We start from the raw sequence: 12,766 nt of genomic DNA on the forward strand, positions 1-12,766 counted from the left end.
AAGGAGCCGCCAACCAGGTTCCCGACCGGGTGGGTATCCCTCTTGTTGTTGACCCGATTTCGGGGCCCTCAACACCTTTATACGACTCATTCCTCAAAGACGAGTCACCTTTAAGCTCTTTTTTGACTCGTAAAAAATGAAAAGATGGCCGAGTATTTTTTCCTTTTTGACTCATTAAAGAGAATAAAATGGGGGGTCTGCTTTCAGCTCTTTTCCGACCCTTTAAAAGAGAAAATATGGTTGATCCCTTGCCATTTTGAACTTGTTAACGGATGTGAAACATCGTGTGCCCAATATAAGTTTATGCCTTTTTCAGGCTGGGAGGCACTATTTACGAAAAAGGCACTCCTTGACTGAAATGGTCAAGCAGTTCTCTCAATTATTGTTTTCTTCCTTTTCGGGCTCGAGAGACATGAGCATATCAAAAGACACCATGTGGAGTTTTCTTTTACGTGTCTTTTTCAAACTCTCTAAACATGAAAAAGATACCGAGTTACACCTTTGTCGAACTCGTTAAACTATTAAACGACATCGGATTCGTCACCATGACGAACACAAGCTTCTCCTTCTTAGGGCTCGTTAAACTTGCCAGGTTAGATTCGTCCGAAGGATGAACTTATAGTGCAAGCATATGCTATCTCCTTCAAGCTTTCGATTAAGAAATAATTGGGGTACTCGCTAGAAATGGTGGGGGGAAAATTTGGAAATCTATCGAGTCGTATTGGCAGCTCACTCTTGAACATGACACTCTTTGCTTCATGTTGAGTTGGGACGTCCTCCTTTACATCGTTGACCTTCCTAGGTTTGGGCCGTTCATTTTTGCCTTCCATCTGATCTATGCTATGTCACCACGACCACCAATCCTATGGATCTAGATGCTACCAAATTTCCACTTGTGTCGCTGATATGTTCAAGAGTTATCCTTATGCAGTTACAATTACCTCTGATTCTCTACATCATCCAAAATCATTTTGCATCCTCTCGTATCACGTCAATGATGTGGGATTCATTATGGCCCTCCTTCAACATGGTCACTTTCCATCGACATCAACTCATTATTCTAGAAGTTGATCGAGAGACTCCCTTCTAGTACCTTAGAGCTTGCATACCCTAATGGAAAGTTCTTCACACTCGACGACAAGTTCACATCATTGGGTTTCGATCGAGTGATTTCATGGGTGTTTGACTTCAGTTATTGTATTCACATTCTGTGAATTGTGCTAATAGTACCTTGAGATCCATTGTCATTATTGGTGGTTTCTCTCGCGCTTGTTAATAATTTACCTCATTGATTGGTAATCAAGCGACTTTCTAGCATGTTCAATGTCAACACATCTATTCACATGCTAGAATCTATACTTTGATTGGGTTGTGTTGGAGCACAAGAACCTGGACTCAGATTACAAAAATTCCAGGTTGCAAAGTGGTGTGACATGATTGTGTTGATATGCATGTCTCTTTCAGATGGCTGGCTGTGACCAGACCATGAGTTATCATATGTGACCCTTCTTATTATTGGATGGTTGCAACCATACCTTGGTTTCATTATGATCCTCTTTGATGGATGGTTGTGCCCATACCTGGATTGGTTTACATGATCATTCTCTCGATGGTTGCATCCATGCCACGATTCATGTATCATTTGATAGAGATCTCAGTTTATGTATATGTATGTGTACTTCCTTATAGATTTTCCAATAACAGACCGGTTCCCCACATTGATTTATCAGGAATTTCATCCCTCACTCTAGTTCAACCTTCACGCTTTACGGGGCATCTATTACGCAACATTTTGCCACTATCCTTGTACTCCCCATTCCTTGATCTTGGAGGACCTCTATAGTGAACCCCGCATGCTTTGCCTTCATGGAAAAACTCCCATTATGTCCCTCTTCATGAGAAAATCATTTCCCTTTCGCACCATTTCCCTTGAAACTTCTGTTTTGCCCAATTTACGAGACTGGCACTAATGGCCTTTGTCTTCCCCGTGCTGATGTTTAGAGATTAGCACTATTCACTGCATCGACCAACGTGATTGATTTGTGTTTCAGTCTCGTTGGTCCTGTTAAGGAATGTTTTTTAAATTAGAGTTGAATCTTCCAATTCTAGAAGCTCTGTAATGGAAGTCTGGTAAATGGTTTGGCCAGATGGGTTCGAGGATGACAGTTTGGGCTCCTTTCCCCTATAATGATGGAACTACTTCAAGGGATAAGTCCTTCTCCCATGAGAAGAGGATCCATCTCCCATCCATGTTTCCTATATAAACCTCCCTTCTTCCCAAGCACAAGCTAGTGACTAGTGTGAAAATCAGAGTTAGAGTTTTGGCTAAGTGTAAATATACTAGACAAGCAAGCTATTACTAGTTGTAGCCATCTAGTTTTGTGAGGGAGAAGTGTGTTTGGTTTGGAGTGAAGCCTAAAGGGAAGAGTCTTTAAACTATTGTTGTTTGAAACCATCATGAAGTGCTAGCAGAAGTGTGTGGGAACTTGGTCTTGTCAGAGGAAGACTGCGACATCAAGATGAATCGTTGTAATCTCTCTTTGATATTAATATATGCAACTATCAATTTATTTCCTACATGTTTTGTAATATTACATATTCGTTTCTTAATGCTTCTTGACTCATTAAGTAGGTTGAATTGCAATTTGTCCATTATTATGTTTGTGTGTTGTTGTTGTTTAATTGTTTCAGGAACTTGAAGAAGGAAGCAAGAGATTGTTGGAGCGAGCAAGTGAAGACATCATCAAGAAGGATAAGCAACCAAGAGGTAGGCACTCTTGATTGATTCCAATCTAAGGAAATCTTCCATAGAATGTACCTGTTATGGCTAGACCCATTATCAGGCTAGAGGAATTCGTTCGTGTCTGCACTTATAATTTTACTTCACCACAATGGCCTCTAAAGGGTATAACTTAGGTCCTAGATAAATTTGTAAGTCAACGAGAACAATGAGAAATGCCTCAAAGCACCACACATGATCTCTGGAGGGTATTGTTTTCCTTTATGAAATGATTTTTTGTGTTTTCATGAGGTTTTGAACATTATGCATGGGTCTCAAGTCCTTCATATTGATACAGGAGATTTTTGCGTCCAAACCAAGCCCATTTGAATAGACCTATGGGTATTGAATTTACTAAGGTAGTTGGTTCCTTAATTATTAAATTCATTGAAATTCCTATGTTTTATTGGAATTATATAATTCTTTTATAATTTGTATTTTTGGATTGTAATGAATTGAAATTAGATCTTCCAAAACATATCTCAAGAGCTTGAGTGAGTTCGAGAGATCGTAGGGGTAAGTTAGAGGTTGCATGATGATTTTTTGGATCTAAAAGATATTAGTGATTGTTAGAGAGATTGCTGGATTTTAACCATAATTGGTTTTATAATATTTTTTATTAAGTATTATAAGCTTAAAGGAATTAGGGATAGATATTTAGAAAGGAAGAGCGTGTCCAAAAGACTAGAATAATGCCATTGAACTATAAATCATTCCAAGAGAGTAGATAGATCAGAATGAGCATTCCTGATTAGAATTGTTTGTATAGATTTGCTTAATTAAATATACTTTTATCTATATATGCATTCATGAATTGTATCTAAGTATATGATTACTCGAAGCATTCTAGTGTGTGTGTAAATCTAAAGTGATGGTAATATTAGAGTATGAATCTATCAAGAAAATGAAGTAAATATTGTATGAGGAGATTAGCATCAAAACATATTAAAACTAATCATTTAAATGTTGCAGACATCAACAGTTCAATGGAAGATACTAGCAAGTTGTCATAATATTGAAGGTAAAAATTGTAGTGGTGCTTTTAGAGCTTAGAGGAGTAAAATTATGACAAGTAAAATGGTTTTATTTTTCAATTTAAATTGAACCAAAGAAATGACGATTGAAGGATTGAGCTCTGAAAGTGAGAGAAAGAACGTTGAAGTTATTTGAGGATATAAAGAGGGTTTCTACTTTGGGAGGAAAGTAGAATTTTATTCTTAAATGTCTAAATAATAGTTAAGATCTACAACAAAACAACCAACATAAGGATAAAACAAAATTGCAATGGTACATGCTCAAATTAGATCGGACAAGAGATTCATCTTTTTATTTTCAACTAATTTCCAAAGGAATTGGATTAGTACAGGTAGTGGTGATGGAAATGATTATAGTGGGAGGACTATAAAAGAGAACAAAGGAAATTTGAATTAAATATTTGGGTATGGTTTAAATTTGGCCAAGGTGTTTGGATAAGGGTGAGAAAAAAGGTAAATTGTAACCAAAATTATGGTTTGTACTTGTAGCAGGGTGAAAATTTCATAATACATTTAAACTCTGATGATTATAGAATTTAGGAATTCTTTTTTGAGATTGAATTATTATTGAAACATATATTAGTCATTGATCAAGATTTTAGAGCATGAAGATAGAATTTTACTATTCGGATCTTGAAGAAAGAAGGATTTTCAATCCAGTGAATGAAGAATACAAAAGAAAACATGTTTTGTGATAAACCAGTGGTAAGGTTTTGCAACAAAAGTCTTTCATAAGATAAAATCATTCCTATCTAAGGAAATTGTTAGACAGAACAATAAGGAGATGACTCAGTAGTAAAAATTGAACATAAGTCATGCCAGAGCAAAAAATCCCTTAAGACTACATGTCTAGGTAATATCTAGTAGATAAGGATATGTTGATGATTTGTCTATGCAGGTCTTAGTGGAAAAGATACTTTGTAAGAGAAGTTGTTATGAGAATATTATCCCAACAAGGGAACAAGGAAGTAATATTGAAAGACAAGATCTTGGAACATATCTTACAGGTAATGAAATTGATGATTTGAAGTTAGTTATGGTTAATAAACATTTATGATTTCAAGTATTAAAAATAGATAAGAAATTGGTAGAAGCCATTACAGCCAGAGGAGTTGTGATAGAGGAAGAAGATCATGTGAAGCTCTTAGTAGATTGTGGTAGAATAACCTTCACGGTAGGAGAAGCTGTGAGAAGTTTTGAAGAGAAGAGGACCAATGTTGTTTTTAGAGGAAATGAATGGAGTGTGGAAGACTATACAATTGAAGCTGAGTAGAGGATCTCATAAGGTTTTGGGGAAAGATAACCATAAGGATGTCAAAATTTCAAGCTCATAGGAAATCTTGATGAGGTATGAGAAGTAAGATGAAATATTTTAACAAAGGGAAGGCTTGGTGAAACCCACAATGGATAGGATAAATTCACAAGAGAAGATAAACATGACTACTAATATTCATATCAAAGGTTCAGAAACAAGCCACAAAAGGATGGAGGATAATTACAAAGTAAATGGTATAAAGATGAAGAGGACGAGTCAAGACGAATTTGATTAATAAATGGTGGAGATAAAAGAACAAATAAACATAATGATGATGTTGCTACAGGAAAGTGCAAAGGATCATAGATGTAGATGGAATGTGAAGAAGAAGGTTAAGTGGCAATGAATTTTTTACAAGGAAGCTAAGGAAAAGCTTGAAAAGCTTGAATCATATATTGAATGTCTGGATGGCGAGTGAGAAACTCAGAAAGGTTGATTTTATATAGAGAAAACTAATAAAAGAAGTTTGTTTTTGTGAACAACAAAATTTGATAAGGAAATGATTACACCTTGGTGAAGAAAATAGTCAATATATTGAGGAGATCCCTATTGAGAGTGTCATATATTGTTTGGAGAGTGATGATCAACAAAAAGATGTCCTAACTGAGGTATCAAATAAGGATATGGAGCCTTATATTATTTAAACTAATAATTTATGTATGAATGTAGATTTTGTAGGTGATGGACAGTTACTTCAAGTCATCACAAATATGAAGGGAGATGAAGGAATATCTTCTCAAAAAATTGAGAAAATACAAGAAAAATTATATTTTGAAAGAAGATGAGGAAATTTTGTCTATGTTAGGTCCCTATAGTACTAGTGTATCCCCCTTATTGTTATTGTTGTTCCCGTGTAGCATGTCGGAAAATCAAAGATATTATATTAGGGTTTAATTCTCCTTTCTTGATAATTACTTGGGAGTGTGTTCACTTCTTTTACTTCTTTATTATCTTATATTTCATTAAGAAATTACCATATTATGTAAAAATATTAGAAAACAAGAGACACAAGACATAGGCACATGCTAGGGAAAAACCCCCCTCAAGGGGAAAACGCAGTCAAGGTAATTATTCCTTTCAATAGCATTCTTTGAGACTCTTTTCCATAGACCAATACTAGACTTTCCCCCCACACCATGTCATCCTCCCAAATCTTCAACACCTTCAAGCAACTTTGACTAGGCAAAAGCTTGTGGCAACAACCAAATCTTAAGAGACTTCAATCTCCCAACCTAGAACATGAAATAGAGAGAGAGAGGCACCAAAATCTTGATTGTATTCCTCTCTATAGACTTCCCCAAACTTGCACTTCTTTTGACCTCTTGAAAACAGAATTCGCACTTATCCAGCACTTCTTAAGATATCAAACTTTCTTAGGAGTGAATACTCAAAATGACTTCAACCTCATTGTATATATAGGCTTCTTGTGGGTCGAAGATTTGGGAGGATGACATGGTGTGGAGGGAAAGTCTAGTATTGGTCTAGGGAAAAGAGTCTCAAATAATGCTATTGAAAGGAATAATTACCTTAAATGGGATTTCCCCTCGAGGGGGGTTTTTTCCTAGCATGTGCCTATGTCTTATGTCTCTACAAGGAAAAAGCTTCCGGAAACAACCAAATCTTAAGAGAATTCAATCTCCCAACCCATACCATGAAATAGAGAGAGAGAGGCACCAAAATCTTGATTTTCTTCCTCTCTATAGACTTCCCCAAACTTGCACTTCTTTTGACCTCCTGACAACAGAATTTGCACTTATCCAACACTTCTTGAGATATCGAACTTGCTTGAGAGTGAATACTCAAAATGACTTTGACCTCATTGTATATATAGGCTTCTTGTGGGTCGAATGAGGGTCCTTAGGCCACCTTGATCTCTCTTAGGCCAACATGATCTGGAGGGTATATAATTCATATTTGACTTGATACAAAACCTTTTTACATGATTCAATAGCCCAAGAAGGGTCTCTTTGAATGTATAATGACTCTATAAACTAAATATTAATCCTAGGAGTCTACAATGGGGACATTGACTAATATAATGATGACCCAAGCATAAAACCCATGCTTTAATAAGTCATTGTTACAATAATAAAAATTATTTTCTTTATTCTTTTGACAAGTACATTACATAATGACTCAAATAGATTATTGAAGACCAAACATAGTTACATTTTCTAACACTCCCTCTTAACTAGGGAGGTATTCATAATTTACACATATAATGGAAGATCTCAAACTTTATGAAAACATGAAGAACTTTTAGGCACCACAATGCCATGGACTGGATTCCTGACCAGGGAAATCTATCCAACTAGTAACTCAACAATTTAGGCATTGAAATACCATGGACTATATTCATAACAAGAGAAATCTAATTAGGTGGGAGTAAGGTGGACTCAAGATTTCAACCCCTCTGTGTACCATCAGGCTTACTTGCTAACAACCAACCCAAATGTACAGGTGTGTATATAAAACAGAGCTTAATAACTATCATCACCTTTTCAACTTTGGGATCCAGACATCAACATAGAGTGCCGACCTAATGTCTCCCAGGCAATGTGTTGGCTTGTTGGGTCCTGACCTGGGTTCAGAGTTAATTAGCCAAACAAATCCCTGTACTACTGGCCTTTTGGCAACAGGCCGTGGAGCGCGGATTGAGGTCTCACCAGAAGTAGTATGGGGGGGTGCTGGAACCAGGTTTCTACACCCTTGATATGTCTGAGGGTTTGATTTGGTCCAATTGAGAGTCCTTGCATGCAGGTTTCTTCGCGCACTTCCGTGGCCTTTATGCCCTGATAGATTCACCTTCGCACAGCCCTAACTGGGGGTTGTGGGGCTTCCACGCTGTTGGAGTAGTGTTCTGCACTATTTCCATGAATCACACCCAAGATCTTACTGTATTTTTTTACACCAGTTAGTTATCTTTGCGTAAGTAGAAGCCTTTTGTTATATTTATTTATACAGTGCATACATATAAGTTTGCACAGCCAATAAACAACAAACTTGCAAATTATACCCAATAACACATAAAGTAGGAAAAGATACACAAAAATATGATACACTTCTCTTTATTAATTCTCCCAAGGTTACAGACTCGACCTGCCCTATGCACTCAACTGCAGGGGTCCGTGCACTCAGCTACGGACTACTAGGCCTCTGCGTGCATAGCTGCAGAGCCTTCTCCTACTCTACAACCCAAGACACAATTTACGCTTTGACTCAAGCTCTTAGACTCCTCATGCTTCTTTTCTATTCCTTTCTCTTAGCTATCTTGTACACTTAGAGCTTCCCTCTATTTATACAATCCCATGGTCACCAAACCATGGGTAGATATATCAAACTGACATTACATTATAAAAACAAGGGTGGACACCCCTGTGACTCTATTATGACTTCACACTCTGTGCCCACAAATCACGGAGTCTTTACAAAGGACTTAGTCAAAACTTGGGCTTAAAGCCCCAAAACATGCCTTGGGGTGATTCCATACCCAACAAGCCCCCAACACAAACATCGTGACTTGCCCTCGAGTCACTCTTTTGGTGCGGAGATCTTCATGTAGAGTCCCTCCAACTCCGCTCAAACCGTTGCAAGGTCAACAACGCACTAAGTGGTTGCCTGCTGGATCTCTTGTACACATTGTTCCAAGGCCGTGGTGTCAGAACTGCTTCCGTGGACCTGTTCCTACATCGCCTACATTTGTTTATAGTCCTGCACCTTCGTATGGCTACTTGGAGCGCGAAGACTATGCTTCTACCGGCTAGTTAGATAATCTGGCCACCCGTGTAGGGCTTCAATCGACTGCGATTTAGTTTGCCTGGGAAAGGTTCTTTGTTTAGCTTTACTAGCTATATCACGCCTCCATCTGTGACCTCCTTAACAACGTATGGTCCGAGCCAATGCATTCTAGACTTTCCCAGGAATTTATCAAACTTACTGTCATACAGTAACACTAAATCATTTACCTTGAAGGTGCACAACTTAATATGGCAATCGTGCCAGGCCTTCTCGTGCTGCTTTTGTACCTACTGATGGAAGCCAGCCAGGAACCATTCTTCTTCAAGTTCTTCCAACTGTGTGAGCCTCTCTTCTAGGGCGTTGCGGTCCGTCATACATATGAGCACTGCTATGCGTAGACTAGGCACAATATACTCCATGGGCATGACAAATTCCATGCCATAAACCAATCGGAAAGGTGTCTGTCCTGTTAGTTTCTTGCACGTTGTCCTATAAGCCCATAGTACTATAGGTACGCACAAGTCCCAATCACTCCGCTACGCATTTCATACTTTCGTCACCGCAGTCTCCAATATTTTGTTGAATGCTTCTACTATCCCATTAGCTTGTCGGTGATACAACGTTCTTTTTTAATGATACACCTAAAACTCTTCTGTTAATGTGCTAATTATTTCATTTAGAAAATGTGTATCGTGATCGCTCATCAAGATTTTTGAACATCCAAATCAAATCAATACCTGTTCGAACAATAAATTCACAGCCGTGGCGGTCGTGCAGTCTATGACCAATTGTGCTTCTGCCCAACGAGTTAGGTACTCTGTCGCAGTGATAATGTATCTCACACCCATCTTTCCTCGAGGTTTGATAGGTCCTACAAAGTCGATTTCCCACTTTTCGAAGGGTTGCAGCGTCATTTGTGGATTCAAAGGCATCTCGTCCCTCCTTGATGGTTTACTTGTCCTTTGACATATATCATAGGCCTTACAGTATGCTTTTTAATCCTGATGAAGGGTTGGCCACCACAACCCTAAGCGGAGAACAAGTCATCTTGGAATTTTTGTAGAAATTTTTGTGTATATTTTCAACTACTCGTGAAATTTTATTCAAAATCACAAGACACAAACCTACTTTACTACTTTGTGGAATTCAATTCATAATTTAGAACATCAATCAGAAACATGCAATGAGAAATAACACACATGCACACAATATTTTTCCAGGGGAAAGAAATCTACTAAAAATCCTTTATGTTTTCTTGCATTAATCTGATGAATGGAGATGTATTACAATTTTTTTCTCAACTGAACACAACATGCAAGTGAATAACCTATCTCTCTACTCATTGAGAAGCTCTGACCCAGACTTAGTTAATTTCTTCCTCTAATTGAGCCCATATCTCCTTTCACAATTCCTTGAGATATTAGGCCCCTATTATTTAGGAATTTCTCCAAAAGGGATTGCGCAATTCCTAAGGTTGATCATCTAACTGCATGCAACATATGTACAATCAATACTAGTCAACAAAGAATTTTACACTGCCTTGGAATCTCCAACACAGCTGGGGAGCTTGAATTCTTTGCATGCACTAGCTATTTTGGGTTGATTGACTAGTTAATTGGATGATCACTGAGTTAGACTAAAGCCTCACTACACAAGTAACCTTCCACTAGTTCCTCCAACAATTGGAACTAGTTTAACTAAAAACAACTTGAAATAACTGACCTTGATTGGTACAAATTAGCAATCACACATTCTTAACTGAATTCTAAATCCTCTAAGTCAAATTTACCGAGTAAAATAGGTGACACAAGACATGTCACACAAGTTAACTACATCCAAGATGTTTGATGATGTGGAAATTCAAATTTTCTCAATTTAATCAAGGCAAAATCAAATTGAGAATTTCTTGCTGCATTTTTCAACAATTTTCACCATATCCTTTTTTCTACGAGGCTTCAGATGTTGAAATTTTTACCACATGGACAAAAATTCATGGTGAACGTTTTGCGAAAATTTCATATTTTGGTTCATTATATTTTTCCGATGTATGGTTCGAAGGATTTATGGTTTCTGCATGCTGCAAAATTTAGTCTCGGACAGACAACGTAATGAAAATAATTATAAATTCCTCTTCAAGCATAGGATTTGAATTTCATAAAAAATTACCAAAATTGCATAGAATGTAGTTTCTCATGTATCACTTTCAAGGCCAAAGTCTGAAAAAGTCACATGTGGTATCTTGTACAAGTTCTCTCTATTGAAACAACCCATAATCAGGCCATCGTGGGAGATTGGGCATAACTTTATCTTGAAAAATAAAATCTTGGTCTAACTTATGGCATTGGAAATAAGACTCAAAGTGCTACCACATGACACAATTTTAGAATTTTGGAGGCTGAAATTACAAAGATACAATATTTTCAAGATCAACCTCCTAAAATAAAGGAAAAGGTGTGTATTTTTTTAACTTTTGTTTGAAAAATCCATTTGAAGTGATTCAAAGGGCACATTGAAGCATAGATATCAATGTGTGATTCCAGAATGACTCGAAATAAAAAATGGATATGCCTAGTAAGTAACCATAAATATATACTATGATGTATGAATAAGAGGAAGAAATGCAACATGATATATCAAAATTATGAGACCAAGTGCAATAAATTTTGCTCTCACATAGAGTAACAAAAAATGAACTAGAGGCTAAGATGGATGGTTTGAAAGAAGACATGGGGGTTTTTAATGAATACATGGACACCATGAATTTTAAGTTGGAAGGCTTGACAAAGTTGTTGTAATAAATTCTTCCCAGTGGTGACAAGGTAATCCATGAAAATCATGATGAGGACAAAAGGAATATGAATTGTGATTTGTTAGGCTCCAAAGTTGGGTTTAATACCCACCAAATTCCAAAGATAGATAAGAGGAAGTTTGATGATAAGGATACAGTAACATGAATACTACAAATGGAGCATTTATTTGATCTACATGATGTGTCACACACACAAAAGGTATGCATTTCATCTTTATATTTAGAACACAATCAGTTTGTGTGGTATTGATGGATTTGTTCTCATAAATCAATTATCACTTGGAAAATTTTTGCAGAAGAATTAGTAGCACATTATGAGGATACAAAGAGAAATACCTTCTTTATCTAATTGATAAATATTAAACAAAAGGTTTCAATCGTGGAGCACATTGGGGACATCCAAAGATTGGATATCAAGGTAAATGATATTCTAGAGGAGCATAGGATTGATGTCTTTGTAGAGACTTTCAAGGTAACATCCAACATGAGGTTCACCTTTTGGAACTTGATTCATTGGAGAAGGCATTCAAAGGTTCCAAGAAAGGTTGAAAGAAAAATTATGGCAACAAGGAAGTCTACTACTCACAACTATAGAGATGGATGTGTTGTTTCTCCTAGCCTTCCACCACCTACAAGGTTGAAACCACAACAACTAGAGGAAAAAAGAGAAAAAGGGCTTTGTTATAGCTGTGATAGAAGATATAATAAGGGTCATAAGTGTGCTTAGAAGAAATTATTTTACATAGATTGAGAAGAGGAGGAATAAAACGAGAAATAAACATAAAAAAAGAGGATATACACCAGGAACCAACCCCATAAAAGGAAGAAATGAATCTGACCATATCTTCTAATGCATTGGTAGGAATTACCACTCCTCAAACTCTCAAGATAGAAGGATATATCAAGATAAAAAAGGTAATATTGTTGATTCGTTCTGGTGGTACCGATAATTTTATTCATTGTAAGGTAGCTAAAGGAATTGAATTTATTTTTATATCTAGCACCAGAGTGTCAAGTGATGGCTGCAAATGGATGAACTATATATTTCTTAGGGAAGTGTCATAATATAAATATAAACATGGGGGAATATG

Source organism: Pinus tabuliformis, chromosome 7, assembly GCF_031772625.1.
Source record: "Pinus tabuliformis cultivar Carrire ecotype Pingquan chromosome 7, CPIR1, whole genome shotgun sequence".
NCBI lineage: Eukaryota > Viridiplantae > Streptophyta > Pinopsida > Pinales > Pinaceae > Pinus > Pinus tabuliformis.